Genomic DNA, 20,873 nt, shown 5'->3' with positions numbered 1-20,873 from the left:
GGGTGTTAAAGTCCCCTGCAATTACCACATTCTTATCAATAAGGTTGCTTCTGTTTATGAGTAATTGTTTTATATATTTGGGGGCTCCGGTATTCGGCGCATAGACATTTATAATTGTTAGCTCTTCCTGATGGATAGACCCTGTAACTATTATATAATGTCCTTCTTCATCTCTTGTTACAGCCTTTAATTTAAAGTCTAGTTTGTCTGATATAAGTATGGCTACTCCAGCTTTCTTTTGGCTTCCAGTAGCATGATAAATAGTTCTCCATCCCCTCACTCTCAATCTAAAGGTGTCCTCAGGTCTAAAATGAGTCTCTTGTAGACAGCAAATAGATGGGTCTTGTTTTTTTTATCCATTCTGATACCCTATGTCTTTTGGTTGGCGCATTTAATCCATTTACATTCAGTGTTATTATAGAAAGATACGGGTTTAGAGTCATTGTGATGTCTGTATGTTTTATGCTTGTAGTGATGTCTCTGGTACTTTGTCTCACAGGGTCCCCCTTAGGATCTCTTGTAGGGCTGGTTTAGTGGTGACAAATTCCTTCAGTTTTTGTTTGTTTGGGAAGACCTTTATCTCTCCTTCTATTCTAAATGACAGACTTGCTGGATAAAGGATTCTCGGCTGCATATTTTTGCTGTCTAGCACCCTGAAAATCTCGTGCCAATTCGTTCTGGCCTGCCAAGTTTCAAAAGAGAGATCAGTCACGAGTCTTATAGGTCTCCCTTTATATGTGAGGGCACGTTTACCCCTTGCTGCTTTCAGAATTTTCTCTTTATCTTTGTATTTTGCCAGTTTCACTATGATATGTCGTGCAGAAGATCGATTCAAGTTATGTCTGAAGGGAGTTCTCTGTGCCTCTTGGATTTCAATGCCTTTTTCCTTCCCCAGTTCAGGGAAGTTCTCAGCTATTATTTCTTCAAGTACCCCTTCAGCACCTTTCCCTCTCTCTTCCTCCTCTGGGATACCAATTATGCGTATATTATTTCTTTTTAGTGTATCACTTAGTTCTCTACTTTTCCCCTCATACTCCTGGATTTTTTTATCTCTCTTTTTCTCAGCTTCCTCTTTTTCCATAACTTTATCTTCTAGTTCACCTATTCTCTCCTCTGCCTCTTCCATCCGAGCCGTGGTGGTTTCCATTTTGTTTTGCATTTCATTTAAAGCGTTTTTCAGCTCCTCGTGACTGTTCCTTAGTCCCTTGATCTCTGTAGCAAGAGATTCTCTGCTGTCCTGTATGCTGTTTTCCAGCCCAGCGATTAATTTTATGACTATTATTCTAAATTCACTTTCTGTTATATTATTTAAATCCTTTTTGATCAGCTCATTAGCTGTTGTTATTTCCTGGAGATTCTTCTGAGGGGAATTCTTCCGCTTGGTCATTTTGGATAGTCCCTGGTGTGGTGAGGGCCTGCAGGGCACTTCCCCTGTGCTGTGGTGTATAACTGGAGTTGGTGGGCGGGGCCGCAGTCCGACCTGATGTCTGCCCCCAGCCCAGCGCTGGGGCCACAGTCAGACTGGTGTGTGCCTTCTCTTCCCCTCTCCGAGGGGCGGGATTCACTGTGGGGTGGTGTGGCCCATCTGGGCTACTTGCACACTGCCAGGCTTGTGATGCTGGGGATCTGGCGTATTAGCTGGGGTGGGTAGGCAAGGTGCACGGCGGCAGGGGGGCAGGCTTAGCTCGCTTCTCCTTAGGTGATCCACTTCAGGAGGGGCCCTGTGGCAGCCGGAGGGAGTCAGATCGCTGCCGGAGGTTTGACTCCGCAGAAGCACAGAGTTGGGTGTTTGCGCGGAGCGAGCAATTTCCCTGGCAGGAACCGGTTCCCTTTGGGATTTTGGCTGGGGGATGGGCAGGGGAGATGGCGCTGGCGAGTGCCTTTGTTCCCCACCAAACTGAGCTCTGTCGTCCGGGGGGCTCCGCAGCTCTCCCTCCCTTTGTCCTCCAGCCTTCCCGCTTTCTGAGCAGAGCTGTTAACTTATGATCTCCCAGACGCTAAGTGGCCCTTGCTGTTGGAACACAGTCCGTCAGGCCCCTCCGCTTTTGCAAGCCAGACTCAGGGACTCTGCCTGGCAGGCGAGCCACCCCTCCGCCCTGGCTCCCTCCCGCCAGTCCGTGGAGCGCGCACCGCCTCGCCGCCCTTCCTACCCTCTTCCGTGGGCCTCTGGTCTGCGCTTGGGTCTGGCGACTCCGTTCTGCTAATCCTCTGGCTGTTTTCTGGGTTATTTAGGCAGGTGTAGGTGGAATCTAAGTGATCAGCAGGACACACGGTGAGCCCAGTGTCCTCCTACGCAGCCATCTTCCCTCCCACCATTGTTCCTGCTTATTAAAAGATACATTAAAAACAGTCATAAAATATCCAATTTGACAAGATATCACAATAAAATAAGGAACAAAATTTAGTGTTCTCAATACATAAAGAACTCCTCTAATTCTGTAGGTGAAAAGTCATAAACCAAGATAAATGAGAGAAAACACGTGCAGAGTACCTTTACAAAAAATGAAACATAATTGTCTACTTTTCCATTAAAAAATTTCACTTGTAATTTGACATTATTTTTGTCTAACTAGGGAAATGAAAACATTGCTAGTAAAATCAAATTACACATATATTCAACATAATTTGTTATTATCTAATAGGCCCATGACATAAAATTACATCCCCTAAAGTCAAAGAATGTTTTGCTGCACCTGCATAGTTGCATGAGCTTCTCCTCCTACTCTTTCACATGTTTTTATCTGACAAATAGATATGAGGTACCTGATGTCATTACTATGTCATTCTTCTTGTGAACTACTAGCATGATGAACTCTGAGGTGGTGGAAAAAATCAACATCCCTGTGGACTAAATTTTGACACAGGACCAACAAGCTGACTCAATTATGTTGTAAGAAGGCAAAAAAGTAGAGTATTTTTGCTTGCTGGACAAAGTACTCAAATGCCTTCCGTGTTTATTGACTTACAGAATAATAGCAGTTCAGTAGTTACATTTCTAGTACCAGTTGGTTGTGCTGATTTGCTTACCTAAAAATGACCAAACCTAGAAGAGCAGCTGTAATTGGAGTCATCACCTGATTAAGATTTCAATAATTCATTTTCCTTGTGCTACATCAATCTATTTTTAATAATTGCAAAACTGGCAAGTTAAGGGAGATTTGATAAGAATCACCAACCCTGATTATTTCAAGCCTTTGATGTTGGTAGTTAACTTTATAATTCTTTCAGAGATGTGGTATTGTTTTTGTTTCCTTCTTTGACAGGGAAAGATAATTCTATGACCTTCTGCTTAGACCTTCTTGCAAAAATACAGTCTTTAGGGGGCAATTACCGATATAATTGTTCTGCCATTACATTCTGGAACTGAAGAAAGTTTTCTTCCCACTGATCTACCGTGAAGCAAATTTTGGTAAAATAAACATCTCCATTTATTTCTTGGCTACTCTATTACTTATTTTGATCAGCAGAGATGATGTCATGTTTCTCAGGAAAAAAATGTAAACATAGAGCCAGTGCATATTAACCTCTACATTGTCTGAGGCTTTTCCTTTTCTACTGCACAGTTATCTTGGTGAATGATACCAAGTAACATTTAGGAAAGGCTAGAAGGGAAATTTACACTGTTCACTTATAACGCTTGTAGGACTTCTCTTCAAGAGAAAAATCTGTATTTCTTTAAACGGTTTTTATGTATGAACTGACCCTGGTCAGGTTGAATGACGGCATTGGTTCTGTATCCTGGGACTCACATCAGACTTCTCTCCATCTTGAATTTTTTCCTTAACTTTAGTGTGCTGCTTGTCTGGAACTTTATGAGTATTTAGCTGCAACCAATCTTCCTGCTAATGAACCTATTTTGATTGTTGTATCTCCTACCCAATGTAGTGATATCAAGCTGGACTTGAGTTCTGCTCCTTTGCCTCTATCACAACATTCAGATGTGTATTCTGGAACCTTGTAGTCCATTCCAATTGCAGCACCCTACTAGCATTCTCAGACTACCAAGAACAGCCAGTGCAAGGCTTTTCAAAACACAGGTGCTTACTTCCGTGATTAATTTCAGTTACTTGTTAAAAGAAATATCTCATGTGTCCTTCCAGAGAAAATAAGAGCAAGAATTATTTGAATTACATTTGATAATATCAGTCCATATTCCTGTCTCCCTAGTTTACATTTCTACCTATTTATGATATCTTACCTTCATTTATTATGGGTCACAGTTAAGTACAGATATCAAGAAAGCAACTAAGCAAGCAATTACATCTTCTCCCAGATACTCAACCTGGTAAGTTTAGTTGAAAGTCTCTGATATCTTGCACTTATATTTACAACTTGAATCCAGTTAAACTTTGGTTCTTCCTGCATTTATCTATCAAGGGCATATTTTCTCCATATATATTTCCAGAACATTTTTAGATATAAATCACTACTTCTAGAGTTTGTATTTTGTTGTTTGTTTTTTTCTCCTGGGGTTTGTTAATATAATTTCAAAATTAGACATATCTGTACTCTAGATAAATGGGGCAAAGGAGGAGTGTCAGGGTGGACAATAGGATGACATGGTTTTCCTTGCAAAGTGACTCTCCAAGACAAGTACGTATGGGGTCATTAAACAATGGAGGATAGGCTTATACATGGAAAGAAAGACTGTTTCAACCTCAAAGAGTCATTCGGTGGTTGGGAATTCAGTAGATGCTGATTCATCTTCCACATTTTCTCTTAAATACCACCCAAATTGTCAATATTCCACTCTCCCAGTTGCTACCTTAACATTCACATTAAAGGTGTGGCAGGGAAATCAATTCAATAGACTTTGTAATTCATCCACCTAGGAGAATAAAAATGACACTTGATTTTGAAAACAAAGATTTTTTTTTTAATTTGGCAGAAGACCCTGAATCGCAGTGTATGATTTGAATTGTCAAGCTATTTATGTTCTCCATTTCATCTTTTCTACAATCTTTGAGTTATTTATGCAAATGTTTGTTGAGTCTTTGATGTTTTCAGTATAAACTTAGGCTTCATAAATGACCACAGGAGCAGTGGAATATATGATTCTTGCAAATATACGTAAAGTAAGGAGGCTTACTTCTTTTTTCTCAGACTGACTTTTTGGTCAATAATTATGTAAATAAATTTATTGTTGTATTTTTAAAAACTATGAGAATATTTTTTCTTTCCATTTTTTTTATTCATAAATCTCAGCAAGAAGGACATAGAGAAGACAGTATGGTTTTTGATTTACATAAATGGTGTAGAGTATGTTTATCAATGACGTTCATGCCTGGGCATATTTGGAAAACCAATAGTGTGGATCATACAAAACCCTATTTCTATTTACGGAGAAAGGGGCACCGGAGGGTTGTGTGAAGTTCCCTCTATAGGATAATATTAAGATAAAAGTAAGCTATATTGAGTTTGAAAAAACATAGAAGATCATCAAAACGTAGGGGTAATTCTAAATAAAATATAAGACCCATCCCCTTGACTAGTGTTTTTACCTAGCTTTAATTTCAGAGTTCAACTGAGAAATATATGATTAAAATTTAAAGGGCAGAAATTTAAAGAGTTACCTCAATGATGAGCTACTTCAAGAATTTAGAGCAAAAGCACTACTGCTTTGGAAGTAAATGCTGTGTAAAAGCTTTGTGTGTGTGTGTGTGTGTGTGTGTGTGTGTGTGTGTGTGATATGATGAATTCAATGAAAGTGATTCTTCTTGGATCTTTTGTTTTCACTACTTGGTCATTCTCAAAGCACAGCAACAAACTCTAGGGCCCAATCACCTTCTGGTGGCTTTACCATGTTTCCCTCAGCCAAAGTTCTTGATCCTTCCTGACTAACCCCACCTAAATTTGCCATAACAGAAAAGTGTGATTGTGAATTGATGTGTGTGCCTATGGAGGTGTTTATTTATAAAACTTATTTATTTCTTATTATATAAACATAATATCCCAGGAGACTGCAAAAAAGACTTGAGCACTTGAAAAGGGGTTGATTCATGTGTCAGTAAGTGAGGGGTACAGCTAGTGGAAATTGTCTTACACCAGTTGAGGTCCTAGGACACTTAGATTACATCTTTGTATATTTTTTCCATCCCTACCGTGGGCTCACATAACTTTGTGAAAATCAGAAAAAGATGTCCTATATATGAGTGAAATCATATGCTATTTGTCTTTCTCAGTCTGATGAGCATAATAATCTCTAGTTCCATTCATATCATCACAAATGGCATAATCTCATCTTTTTTATGGCTGTATAATATTATATATAATATACATATGAATATATTAAATATACCAATTATATAATTTATACCAATTATGAACACCATTATTTTATATATGTATATCACATCTTCCTTATCTATTTGTTGATGGACACAGGGTTGCTTCCATATCTTGGCTATTGTATGTAATGCTGCCATAAACATAGGGGTACATACATTTTTTAGAATGTGTTTTGGTTTTCTTTGGGTAAATATCTAGTAGTGGGATTATTGTACATATGGTATTTCTATTTTTTTTTATTTTTTTAAGTTTATTTATTTTAAGAGAGAGAGATTGTGTGCACAAATGGAGAGGGACAGAGAGAAGGAAAGACAGAATCCCAAGCAGGCTCCACACCATCAGTGTAGAGCCTGATGTGGGGCTTGAACTAACTGTGAGATCATGCCCTGAGCCAAGATCAAGTGTCTGATGCTTAACCAACTGCACCACCCAGGTGCCCCTATGGTATTTCTATTTTTAGTTTTTTGAGGAAACTCCATACTGTTTTCCACAGTGATTATACTAATTCATGTTCCCACTAACAGTGCATGAGGGTTCTTTTTTCCCCCCATATCTTTGTCTGTATGTGGAATCTAAAAAGAAAACATCCCATTTACAATTGCACCAAAACTGGTAAGATACCTAAGAATAAACCTAACCAAAGACCTGTACCATGAACACTATAAAACACTGATGAAAGAAATGGAAGAGGACACAAAGAAATATAGAGAGACATTCCATGATCATGAATTGAAAGAACAAAAATTGTTAAAAAGTCTATACTACCCAAAACAATGTACACATTTCATAAAATCCCTGTCAAAATACCTACAGCATTTTTCACAGAGCTAGAGCAAACAGTTCTAAAATGTGTTTGGAATGGAACCACAGAAGAACTTGAATACCTGAAGCAATCTTTAAAAAGAAAAGCAAAGCTGGAGGCATCACAGTTCCAGACTTCAAGTTATTACAAAGTTGTAGTAATCAAAACAGTATGATACTGGCACAAAAATAGACACATAAATCAATAAAACAGAATAGAAAACTCAGAAATAAACTCACAACTATATGGTCAATTAATCTTCAACAGAGCAGGAAGGTACATCCAGGAGGAAAAATACAGTCTCTTCAACAAACGGCATGGGAAAACCGGACGGCAACAGAAACTGGACCACTTTATGACACCAAACACAAAAATAAAATCAAAGTAGATCAAAGACTTAAATGTGAGACCTGAAACCATAAAAATTCCTAGAGTGGAACACAGGCAGTAACTCTTTGACATCAGCTGTAGCAACTTTTTTCCAGATAGGTCTCTGAGGCATGGGAAACAAAAGCAACAATAAACTATTGGGACTACATCAAAATAAAAGTTTTCTGCACAGAAAAGGAAACAATCAACAAAACTAAAAGGCAACCTACTGACTGACAGAAAATATTTGCAAATGACATATCTGATAAAGGATTAGTGTTTATATAAAGGGATGCCTGGGTGGCTCCGTCAGTTAAGCGTTTGACTTTGGCCTAGGTCATGATCTCAAGGTTCATGAGTTTGATCCCCATGTCGGCTCTATGCTGACAGCTCAGAGCCTGGAGCCTGCTTTGGATTCTCTGTCTTCCTCTCTCTTTGCCTCTCTCCCGCTCATGCTCTGTCCCTGAAAAAATAAATAAATGCTAAAATATACATAAAGAACTTATAAAAATTACACCCCAAAACAACCCAATTAAAAAATGGACAAAAGATATGAATAGACATTTCTCAAAAGAAGACATTCAGATGGCCAACAGACACTTGAAAAGTTGTTCATCATCAGTTGCCATCAGGGAAATGAAAGTCAAAACTACCATGAGATATGATTCCCACCTGTCAGAATGGCTAAAATCAACAATATGAGAAACAACGAGTGTTGGTGACAATATGAAGAAAGTGGAACCCTCTTGCCCTGTTGGTGGGAATGCAAAGTGCTGCAGCCACTCTGGAAAACAGTATGGAGGTTCATCAAAGAGTTAAAAATAGAGCTACCATATGGTCAAGCAATCACACTAGTGGGTATTTACACAAAGAATGGAAGAACACTAATTCGAGGGGATACATGCACCCCTATGTTTATAGCAGCACTATTTACAATAGCCAAGATATGGAAGCAGACTGTGTCCAGAGATTAATGAATGGATAAACAAGATGTAAGATTTGATACACACACACACACACACACACACACACACACACACATACACACACATTATTCACCTAAAAAAGAATGAAATTTTGTCATTTGCAATGACATGGATGGAACTAGACAGGATAATGCTAAGCAAAATAAGTCAGAAAGACAAATACCATATGATTTCATTTATATGTGGAATTTAAGAAACAAATGAGCCAAATTAAAAAGAGAGAAATCAAGAAACAGACTTGGGGCGCCTGGGTGGCGCAGTCGGTTAAGCGTCCGACTTCAGCCAGGTCACGATCTCGCGGTCCGTGAGTTCGAGCCCCGCGTCGGGCTCTGGGCTGATGGCTCAGAGCCTGGAGCCTGTTTCCCATTCTGTGTCTCCCTCTCTCTCTGGCCCTCCCCCGTTCATGCTCTGTCTCTCTCTCTCTGTCCCAAAAATAAATAAACGTTGAAAAAAAAAATTTAAAAAAAAAGAAACAGACTCTTAATTATAGAGAGCAAATTGATAGTTGCAAGAGGGAAGAGAAATGGGGGAATGGGCAAAATGGGTAAAGGGGAGTGGGGGATATAGGCATTCCAGTTATGAAATTAATAAGTCATGGGATTAAAAGGTACATCATAGGGAATACAGTCAGTGGTATCCAATAGTGTTTCATGGTGACAGATGGTAGCTATACTTGTGGTAGGCATAGCATAGCATATAGAGAAGCTAGATCACTATGTTGTACACCAGAAAATAATGTAATATTGTTGTCAACTATACTCAAAAATGTTATAAGGAAAAATAATGAAAAAATGAAACAATAAAATTTTGATAAAAAAAAGAAAGTGTCCTTCCTCAAGAAATAATTTTTATGTTGGAAATTTCTCAATTCTCTATGATAATAATTAAAATAAGCACAAAGTTATTATGTATAGATTATAAAATCTTTAAACATAATATAATAGAAAATTTACATCTTAATTTGGATATTTAAAAATTCATTTTTAATAATCATTTGTTATAAAAAGTTTTACCTCCTACTTGCTTTTATAAAATAAAATTTTATGACTGCTTCAATGTTATTTAGTGAATATTTCATTTTCCATAGAAGAGTTGCTGTATTTAATACAATATCTCATATAACTAACTCACCAAAAATTAGAGTAATGGATATTGTACATTCAACATTAGTATAAATAACATTTTCCTCAATTTCGTATGCTCTCTGTTGTGCAGCACCATTAGTCATACATAATTTATATATTTATTTTTTAAATGTATTCTTTTTTCTTTAGTTTACTTATTTATTTTGAGAGAGAGTGAGAGCAGGGTAGGGGTAGAGAGAAAGGGAGAGAGAAAATCCCAAGCAGGCTCTGCACTGCCAGCACAGAGCCTGGTGTTGGGCTCGAACCTACAAAATGGGAGATCATGACATGAGCCGAAATCAAGAGTCAGATAGACTGAGCCATCCAGGTATCCCTCTTCATATATAATTTAAATTTTTATTTCAATTTTAGATTAAAATGTTATTGTTGATATGCTAAGCATTTACATTCTTTGTGCTTTCTATCTAGAGGTGATAAGTGCTGCCAAACCCTGTAACCTCTAATATTTCCTCATTTCTACCTTCCATCCCCAGTAAATTTATGATAAAGAAATAATACCAAATTATTAAAATTGGAATAAATATTGACATTAACCTTTTTTCACCATTTCAAGTAAATGGTGGACTGAATAAGTTTTAGGCAACTTCCTACTTGTACTATTCTTTGGCACGTTAAAATGTCTTAAGGGATGGAAAATTTTCAATAAGAGTGCAATGTTCAATATTCAAATTATAAGGCAAAGTATCTAAATTGTCATAAAATTCACTTGATTAAACTAATTCCTTCAGGTTTTTTATTTCATATGTGTGTTTTTAAACAAATTCAGGCTGACCTGAAAAAAGAAGTGAAATTCATATTCTGCTCCATAAATGCTTCATTCTGCTGAAATGAATAGAACTGAAGCATTCTTAATTATAGTTTTTTGGTGCCTTTTTCATTTTCTAAAGAATAGGCAATGACTAAATATTTTCCTCCTATCTTTCACTATTTTCTCATTTTCTAATACTGATAATATTTTTTAAACAAAGGTCTTCTAACACTTGGGAGAAATATATAAAACACTATGTTAGAATTTGTAGCATTTTAACTTACTATGTAACAAACTTTTAAAATGTAAAAAATGAATACATTTAATCACAAAATCCATTAAAATTAAATAATCTTGGTATAATTAGCAGATAATAACATGGAAATCTCAATTTCTGTTTTTTAAAATTGTTCATGGTAAATGTCTATTAGCTACTGTGTCTAGTGTCATAATGAAACTTTTGGTATGTTGAAATAGGAAGTAAACTATATTATTTTGATAAGTAAACATCAAAAGAAAATAAATTATAAGTGTGATATAACAAAATAATTCAGTAACTAATATATTTAGTGATCCATATGGTTAGTAAAGTAGATCCTTGCCTATTTCATTTCGGATGGTGCTTAATCAGTATTGGAATTTTTTTCAATTTTTAATTCATATTTTTAAATTTACATCCAAGTTAGTTAGCATATAGTGCAATAATGATTTCAGGAGTAGAATCCAGTGATTCATCCCCTAATATTGGGATTTTTTTAGTTTATTTATTTATTTTTAGGCAGAGAGAGCATGCATGTGCATGGGGGAAGGACAGAGGGTAGAGCCTGACTCAGCACTCAATCCCAGGACCCTGGGATCATGACCTGAGCTGCAACCAAGAGTCAGATGCTTAAGCGACTGGGCCACCCAGGTGCCCCAATATTGGAATTTTGATTATTAAACTCATTCTTTCAGTGTTCCTGAACCAAAAATAACAACACTTTCCTATTTCATAAAATTATTTCAACATACTGATTTTATTAACACAAGATAGTTCGTGCCCATCTACCGAAAAGTTTTTGTAATAAATGTATAAAATGCTCTTGCCTGGGCATACTTTTACACTGAAGTGAAAGAACATTTAAAAAATTCAGATCTGTATTGTGAGAATTGTGCCCCTTAGATGCAACACTCTTCCCAAGACACAGTATGAATGAATATCTGCCACATCTTTAATATGTATGTTAATCATCACAAAAATTCCTTTAAATACTTAGGACATAGAGACACAGAGAGGGTAGATATTTCTCCCACCTTAGAATTAATAAGAAACAAATTTGAAGGACTTTTTAAAAATTTTAATTCTGGTATTAAAGGACTTTTAATCTAAAGAAAAATTGTAACATTAGCCATCAAACTAAGAGAAAAACAATAATATTTCGTGGACTTAAGTTTCATAAAATTAATTAAATGATAAGTATATTCTGTCTAATTATCCTAATATATTTTGGTAATTTTTTAAAATTATTTTTTAATGTTTATTTATTTTTGAGGGGAGACAGAGTGTGAGCAGGGGAGGGGCAGAGAGAGGGAGACACAGAATCTGAAGCAGGCTCCAGGATCCGAGCTGTCAGCACAGAGCCTGATGTGGGGCTCGAACTCATGAACCTCAAGATCATGACCTGAGCCAAAGTCGGATGCTCAACTGACTGAGCCACCCAGGCACCCCTATTTTGATAATTTTTTTAAACACACATATGTACACATACCTACACAGTGTAGACTTACATTATGGCCCACAAGGAACAGTAACTCCTGGCATTCACTCCTCTGTGTACTCCCCTTCCATACTGATCCTCGGCTTGGCCAAGAGACTTGTTTGGCTAATGAGAGATTAGCAAGTGTGTTGAAAGCAATATTTAATATAAATACACATTGAGGCTTACCCTCTCGGAAAGCTCTCCTTGGAAGCCAGCCACTATGCTATAAAGAAGTTCAGATGCAATTACTAAATGTGGGATACTATGTGGAGAGAGATCTTTGAAGAAGGGAGGTCATCTTGGATGCTCCAGTCCTCACTGAGCTCTCATGTGAATGCTGTTGCATAAGTGACCTCAGATAGGACATGGGAGGAGAACAGTCCTGCTGACTGATCAACCAGAGCATTGTGAGAAATAATAAATCATCCCTGTGTTAAGCCACTAGATTTTTGAGTGCACTGTTACACAGCAATAGATAAGTGAAATACACATTTTGAAAAAGACTTTCCCAGTCAAATTCTGCATGTGCTTATTTTAGAGGATTGTCTTGCCTGAGCTTATTCCATGGAAGATGCAAAAACGTGTTGTTCTTCAACAGGTTTCATCTAGGATGCCTCATAGTGGATTTTATATCTAATACATAACATTTTATTGCTCCTTGGAGACTTGTTTAGAAATGAGAAGTCCTGCAGGGGTTCCATAGTTAATTTTTTTTTAAAGCATGTGGCTATAAATAGCAGGGAAGAGTAAACCAGCAGTGTGATGAGACTCTTAAGGCAATTTTAAACAATCCTTAAGTAATTTCCCACAGAGACACAACAGAAATCCAGGTTTTCAAAGATGTTAAACTGATTAAAACTTCATCAAATTCTTAAAGGTATAAACAGACTATAGGTCTAAAGAAATTGAGAGTTTATGCATGGATTAAAGGTACTCATCAACTTAAATGGGTTGAATGTTATTTTCTCTTTCAGAAAGAGAACCACATTTTTGGACTTTGAAGACATAGACTTATATTTTACGAAAGTCAAAAACAAATATAGGGATTGTGTTTTTATGCATTCATGTAATCTATACATATTTTTATACCTTAGAAATTTGCTTTGTTTCACATATATTTAAATAGAAATAGAAAATTGAAGTAGAAAATGAATGAGAGTGAATTAAGCATACAGAAAACACCATAGCTTTTTTCTAGGAATCTTGCATTGGTACCTTCCTTAATATTTGTGGTATACATGTTTTCTTTTCTTTTTTTTTTTAATTTTTTTTTCAACGTTTATTTATTTTTGGGACAGAGAGAGACAGAGCATGAACGGGGGAGGGGCAGAGAGAGAGGGAGACACAGAATCGGAAACAGGCTCCAGGCTCTGAGCCATCAGCCCAGAGCCCGACGCGGGGCTCGAACTCACGGACCGCGAGATCGTGACCTGGCTGAAGTCGGATGCTTAACCGACTGCGCCACCCAGGCGCCCCTATGTTTTCTATATGAGGCCACATGTGATGTTTTCATCTCACAAGGTAAAATCCCCCATGACCAATTCCTAAATCTTGCTGTTATCTTCCCCTTGGGAAGAGGTGGGGGGGATCTTTTTTCCTAATTTGAAACACTTTATTCTGCAATCAATGAAATTTAGGTAAAGCTTCAGAGACTAGAAATGGCTTTAAGGCTAAGAAATTGTTTAAAAAGTCTTTGGCCTTTTCCTGAAGTATCTGATCTGCTTCTTCCAAAGAATTCCTCTGCTAATCTGAGGAACCTTGAACAAATCCACATAAACACAAGACCTACTACTCCAATCAATGTTATTATGATTTAGGTGTGGTATATATTGAATGCACTGTATTGCTCAAAGAGAGAATATGTGGTTTAAGGAAATAGCAAATGGCTAAAATTGAATATAAATAGAAAAGTATATTTAGCATATCTAGGAGAAACTGTGAAGGAGTAAGAAAAAGGCACTTTGGATGGAAAGAAACAAAAGACTAAAACTAAGCATAACTGAATTTGTTTGAATTATGTAAAGCTCAAGAGTGATAGTGTCAATGGCACAAGATGTCAAAATCATATGCTTAATAATTCCACTCCAGTTAACCCAGCAATAATGCTTTCTTATAGAGATAATGACATAGAAATGAAAAATTCTACATGTAAACATAATGTAACAATTAATATGCTCTAATTAGGCCTACTTGTAGAAGTACCTATGGAAATGCTTAAGAGAGGTTTACGCTACGGAGAACGAGGTTACCAGAAGGAATATCACATGTATAAAGGAATTAATTTGAAGTTTGGGGTATTTCTGGTATGTTTATTTTCCCCAAAATTTGGTTAAATTCAGTAATAAATACTAAAGTAGGTATTCATATAGCTACACTAAATTGCCTGATCTTACATTATCATTGATGTTTGGAAGGAAACACCATATCCTGGAATATCCAATTTAGGAAGGAAAAAAAGAAGTTTATTCTCCAACTATCCTCTGTAAGGATGTGGGATTCACAGTAATCTAGGCACTCTGCTCTTTACCATTACTTCCAAAATTGGAGTTTTCCTGAGACAATTTGGAGGAATAGGAGAGTCAGTATTATATTGTAAAGAACAATAGTTTTATAATGACACATATCCATAGTTATATAATATTGGGTTCATGAAATTTGCCATTCCAAAGAAAGAGGATAGAAATTCCTATGTTCAACAGATGTTTAAAAAATAAATGGAAGTTTTCTGGAAGGATGGCTGTGGGGAGAGCATTGTTTACCAGCCTTTCCAGAACCCCACATAAAAAGGGACAGAACAACTAGAAAACAAAACCACGAAGCCCATGGAATATATTTACAACAAAGCTAAGTAACAAGGCATCCCCATAAGCCTCCAAATATAAGACGGTATGGACAGACTTCCAACAGCTACAAGACTACATGATAATCATTTCCTATGTGGGAGGATGAAAGAAGTATGGTAGCATGTGTTGTTATCAACAGACTTTTTGACAGCAATGATTCATGATAGAAAAAAATGGAATAATATATTCAAAATATCAAAAAAGGTGTGATCCAAATATTTTTTATCCGGAAAAACATGCTTTCAGTAAATAGCCATCAACAAGGCAGAACTCTGGACATATTGTTTTCATGAACATATTTTTGAGGAAACAAGAGTACAATATTAAGATTCCTACTGGACCAAAAGGGAATACGTTGAACTATAATAATACTAATAATAAAAGCTATCAAATATGTATGTATCTATGGTTCACAGTTATATTAACATAAGATTCACATTCTAATTATATTATAACTAATTTTATAATATTAGATTAATAATATTCAGAGATTTATATGAAAATAATTTATTACTTTTAAATTTAGTAAATAAAAGGAAGAATTCAGGTATTGATCCCATTTTACCCATGTTAACTGTAACACTGAATTACCAAGTATTCTCTTTTTACCTGGGAAAGCATTTTTGTAAATTACCACCACTAAAAATTGAATAGAAAGTGATAGAGTTTGAAAAAAAAAAGTGATGAGTTAGAATATTAACACCTTTAAACCATTAATGAATTGATATAGACATTAAACATCAATATTTCTAACATCACAAAAATATAGGCATCCAATCACCCACTTTAGTCCTTGGAAAGAGATTAAACCTTAAGTCTCATACATTCATTGAATCCAGCTTCTTATTTACAGGGACCACAAAACATCTTTGAACATGTTTGGTTTCACCATAAGTATGCAGTCAGTGAAACTCAGACCAGGTTCTTTACAGGTCAAATGTAAGGAAAAAGAAAGAGGAAATAAACTAGATTACAAAAGGCTTAAGAGACATATGCATATATTTATATATATTTTTAATGTGAAGAATATACTGTGGTGTCTAAGGATACACATTGGGATATTAAAACCATAAAAATTTCATTTAAATTCATATTTGAAAAGATAAGATACTAGTTATTTATAGGATCTGAAAGTGATTTTGATAGAGGAGGACTTAAAACAACATGAGACAAATTTATGATAAATAGTAAGGGAATGACAAATATTAATTTTTATAGCCAAGGGATATTAGCTAGGAAAAGGACATGCATGAGACAAAGCATAATGAATGAGAACAATTTTGTGAGGCACTTATTTTCAGTTTTATATCATTACTTATTAACTTGAGTCAATAAATGAATAAGAAAAAGATATGAGACAATTCAAACAAACTAGCATTATCCTAACCACAGTTGCATTAGGTGCTAAATATTATTTAAGCCATAAAATACTTGGAGGTTATCATGGTGTTATTTTAATAGATTTCTAGACAAGCCATGAAGAAGAAATATTTCAGACATTGCCACAAAGCTAGAAAGCATAATATAAAGATATTCAATGATTAAGGAGTCTTAAGAAAGCCAATTAAAAAAAAACAACAACAACAAAAACTTCCTTCTCAAGATTCTTCTCAAGATTCTATTGGGTAATTTTAGGTATGTTGTGTCAACCTGAAATTAAGTAAAAAGAGTATTTGTATTTGAAAATTTAGCTGACGTGTTCACGATCACCATGGCATGGTTTTGTTGTGGTTATTGAATTGATTTTGAGAAGGAAACACTCTGAGAATGGGAAACACCCCAAAGTGACTTTTCTAGGTAAAAATTAAAACCGAAATATTCATGGAACTAGCTACTATAGATTATATACTTCATTTAGCATACTGTATTAAATGATATAAATCAGATACTTTTAAGGCTCCCACAATTGGTGATTTGGGCATATTTAATAATGGCAATAATAATTATAATTCTTTGTGAAGGTATAGGTAGTTCCTTATCTTGGATCAGCTGGGGTTTTTAGAAGAATCATGCATGCCAGTCACCTGGGTGGCTCAGTCAGTTGAGTGTCTGACTTCAGCTTATGATCTCTGGGTTCATGAGTTCAAGCCCCACATCAGGCTGACAGCTGGCAGCGCAGAGCCTGCTTCAGATCCTCTGTCCCTCTCTCTCTGCTCCCCCTCCACTTGCAGTCTCTCAAAAATAATTAAAACATTAAAAAAATAGAACAGTCATGCATGCCTTCTACTCTACTAGACTATAGCTGGGGGAATGTCCACAAAATAGAAAAAAAAATGACTATGAAAATTAGACAATAAAAATTCTGAGATGTGTTTATTAACTAATCAGTCATGAAAGTATTGATTCCATTAAGAGTTTTCTAGGCATAAATGGTCATAAGGCTGTTGAAATATATATATATATGTATATATGCATATTTTTTACTTTATATCTACATTTTTGATAGTAGTTTGCAAAGGCTAAAGTCTTCAGATTGAACAATATATAATAATCAATAATAACGTCAATAGCAATTGTGAAAACTGATGAGTAATGCAAAGTACAGATTGTACAAGCATTGGCTTTCTTGTTTGTTTTGTTTTGTTGTGGATTAGGACTTTAGATTCTCAGAGAAATTGCTTGATTATCATTCAAATATATGATACAGAGGAATCAGTGGTCTCTACTATTAATTTAGTTAACTTCATGAGAATAGACCACACTATGTTATTTTACTTGGGTTGACTGAATTATTTGGATAGACTATAAGAAGAGATTTGTAGAACACAATGACATAAAGAAGTAGCTTGCAAAGCTATCTTTTAAATTTAATTATAGATGAAAAACAAATAAAAAAATCATTAAAAGGTGTTCTCAAATTAACAGATACAAATTAATTCCAAATAAGACACCAAAATTATCTATATGTGTAAACTGTGCTATATTAAATCAAAAGACAATTTACATGTGTACCAAGAGAATTAAGAAACTCCCACTCTGTAACCTCCCAAAATAGAGCAACAATCCAGTGACTAATATGCTATTTTACCATGTATATTTGGCCCAACTAGTTCAACAAAGCATCAGAATATATTAACCAACATGCTAAAGAAAAACTGACTCACTCTTCTGAGCCACTCAGAAATAACAGAACTGAACACCTTCTAATTTTTGGATAATTCTCCTGATGGAAGACTTATAACAGCAAACAAAATTAAACCTTCTTTAGAAGGTTGAAACATCATACAAAATGCTCTTATTTCTTGTTTCTTCTCTCATATTAATGTTTGGATTGGTGCTAATGCTGGAAAAGACATGATCTGGATATAATTGGAATTGTGTTATATCTTCCATACTTTCATTTACAAATGTGGTAAAAAAATGATTTGGGCTAAGCAGGGCCATTATGATATCACCTCCTAGAATACTCTCTCTCTAGTCATATATATTAAAGAATCTATAAAAGGTAATGAGGTTTGCTGAATAAATGAAAATATGAGGTGGATGTTTTATTGATAAGAAATTGGAATATATTCAGCAAAAGAGTAGCATAAACAATGGTAAATCAGAAATCTACATTAAATGTAAGCCAAATAGATAAGGAAGGCAAAATGTTGATATTAAAATATGAAAATATAAAGCCGATAGTATAAAGGGTAGAAAAACAAGATAACCAAGTGGCTTAAAAAGCTTTAGCTTAATTAATATTTATTTATGGCAAGCACTATTCTAAACACTGAAGATACAGTGGTAAACAAAGAAACCTCTTCTCATTTAGGGCTTATATTCAACTGGATGAGCTAGACAATATAAACATATACAGGTAGGCTGGGGAAAATATCTCTTGTGACATTTCACCAGAATTTTGAGTAAAATAAAGTGGAAAGTCACGTGAATACTTGGAGAAAAGAACACTTCAGGTAGGGAGATGTAAGAGCACATTATTTAAGTCCAGTTCATGACTAACACTTTCCAGTATTTGCAAGTAGGCCAGTACGGCCGGAGTATGGTGGACAAAAGAAAACTGAATGGTAGCAGAAGCCAGATCACATAGGGCCTCGCAAGCTTTGCTTAAAAATTTTGCCTTATATTCTTAAAGGCCATTTCATCAAGGAACACTTAACATGTAAGCAAGGAGTAACACAACCTGGTATATATGTATATATATGTATGTATATATATACATATATATATGTATGCAGGGGAGGGGCAGAGAGAGAGGGAGAGAGAGAATCCCAAGCAAGTTCTGCTTCTGTCGGCATGGAGCCCAATGTGGGGCTCAAACTCATCAACTGTGAGATCATGACCTGAGCCAAAACCAACGGTTGGATGCTTAACCAATTGAGCCACTCAGGTGCCCCACAACCTGGTTTGTTTTTAAAATGTCTCTTTGCTATGTGAAAAATTGATGTTGGGAGAAAGAGCAAGTTTAGAAACAAAGAAACCCATTAGTAGACTACTGCAATAGTCCAGATGAGAGGACCTCATGGCTTAAACTAGGCTGATAAAATAGAGGTCATGAAAAGTCATCAGATTCTGGATTTATCTTGAAAGCATTTGCTATTAAACTGACTGTGCAGTCTGAGAGAAAGTAGGGACATACATAATTCTGAAGACTTTTTCCCTGAGTAATTCTGTAAATGGCAGTGTGACGTACTGAATTGAGAAACACTAGAGTAAGAGCACAGTTTGGGGGGGAAAATGAAAAGGTCAGTTTAGATTTTCTTTGAGGTGTCTCTTTGATATTCAAGTGGAGTATGTGAAGACTGTATCAGGATCTAGGCTGAAATTCAGAAATAAATGATTGTTGCAGATATGCATTGAGGAATCATCAGTATATATTAACATTCAAAAGCACGGTGAGGCGCCTGGGTGGCGCAGTCGGTTAAGCGTCCGACTTCAGCCAGGTCACGATCTCGCGGTCCGTGAGTTCGAGCCCCGCGTCAGGCTCTGGGCTGACGGCTCAGAGCCTGGAGCCTGTTTCCGGTCCTGTGTCTCCCTCTCTCTCTGCCCCTCCCCCATTCATGCTCTGTCTCTCTCTGTCCCAAAAATAAATAAACGTTGAAAAAAAAAAATTAAAAAAAAAAAAAAAAAGCACGGGAGGAGACCAAATGATCCAAATATTTAGAAAAGTAAGCTGAGGAGTCAACTGGGGACACATGGGCACATGGAGATCCAGAAGAAGTGGAGCCAGCAGGAAAGACTGAGAGAAAACTTAGAGTTCAGAATAGTAGGAATAAATGCTATCCAGCAAGCGAAGTGAAGAAAGTGTTTCAAAAAAGAAATGACCATTGTTTCAAATGTAGCTGAGAACCAGCAAGATAAGGATTGAGAAATAAGCATTGGATTTTGAAGCCTGGAAGTTTGTGGTGACCCTTGTAAGAACTTCTGTTAGAGTGGTAGGAACAAAAGCCTGCCTGGCATAAGTTTGAAAGACCATGGGGAATGAGGACATGGAACAGTATAAAAGTTCCCTTTTAGAAGGTAATTGCAAGGTGCTATGTCATAACAAAGAATACGTTTTTGAAGAAGAATTATGTGGAGCGTTTTATTCTGATGTGGATGAAAACAGAGGAGAAAAATTGTGTGTCAAGAGCCACAGCAATTGTAAAAACAAAGCCCAAAGCCCTTCACTAGGTGATAGTGGGGGTTCCTATAGCTGTTCCTTTTTGACTTTTTTTCTCATTCCCCTGACTTCTAAATATTACAGGGCTTCAGAATTATATCTCTGGACTTCTCTAACTCACATTGTTAACCAATTTATTTAATCTCATGATCTTAAGTATCACCTATAACATGAACTCTAGGTTTCTGTATTTAAGTGGCCAATGCAACATTGACACTTGTATGTTTGATATGCATCTTTAATGAAAGTATCTTAACACTAACTCATGATTTTCTTAGATGCCTGCTTGGTCCCCAGGCTTTCTCACCTCAATCTAGGGCAATTCTACCCTGCCAATTTCTCAGATCT

The sequence above is a fragment of the Lynx rufus genome, unplaced genomic scaffold (genome assembly GCF_022079265.1).
Source record: "Lynx rufus isolate CCGP_SWC_20201006 ecotype Redwood Valley unplaced genomic scaffold, mLynRuf1.p SCAF_2, whole genome shotgun sequence".
NCBI lineage: Eukaryota > Metazoa > Chordata > Mammalia > Carnivora > Felidae > Lynx > Lynx rufus.
Note: the sequence above shows the minus strand (reverse complement) of the source record.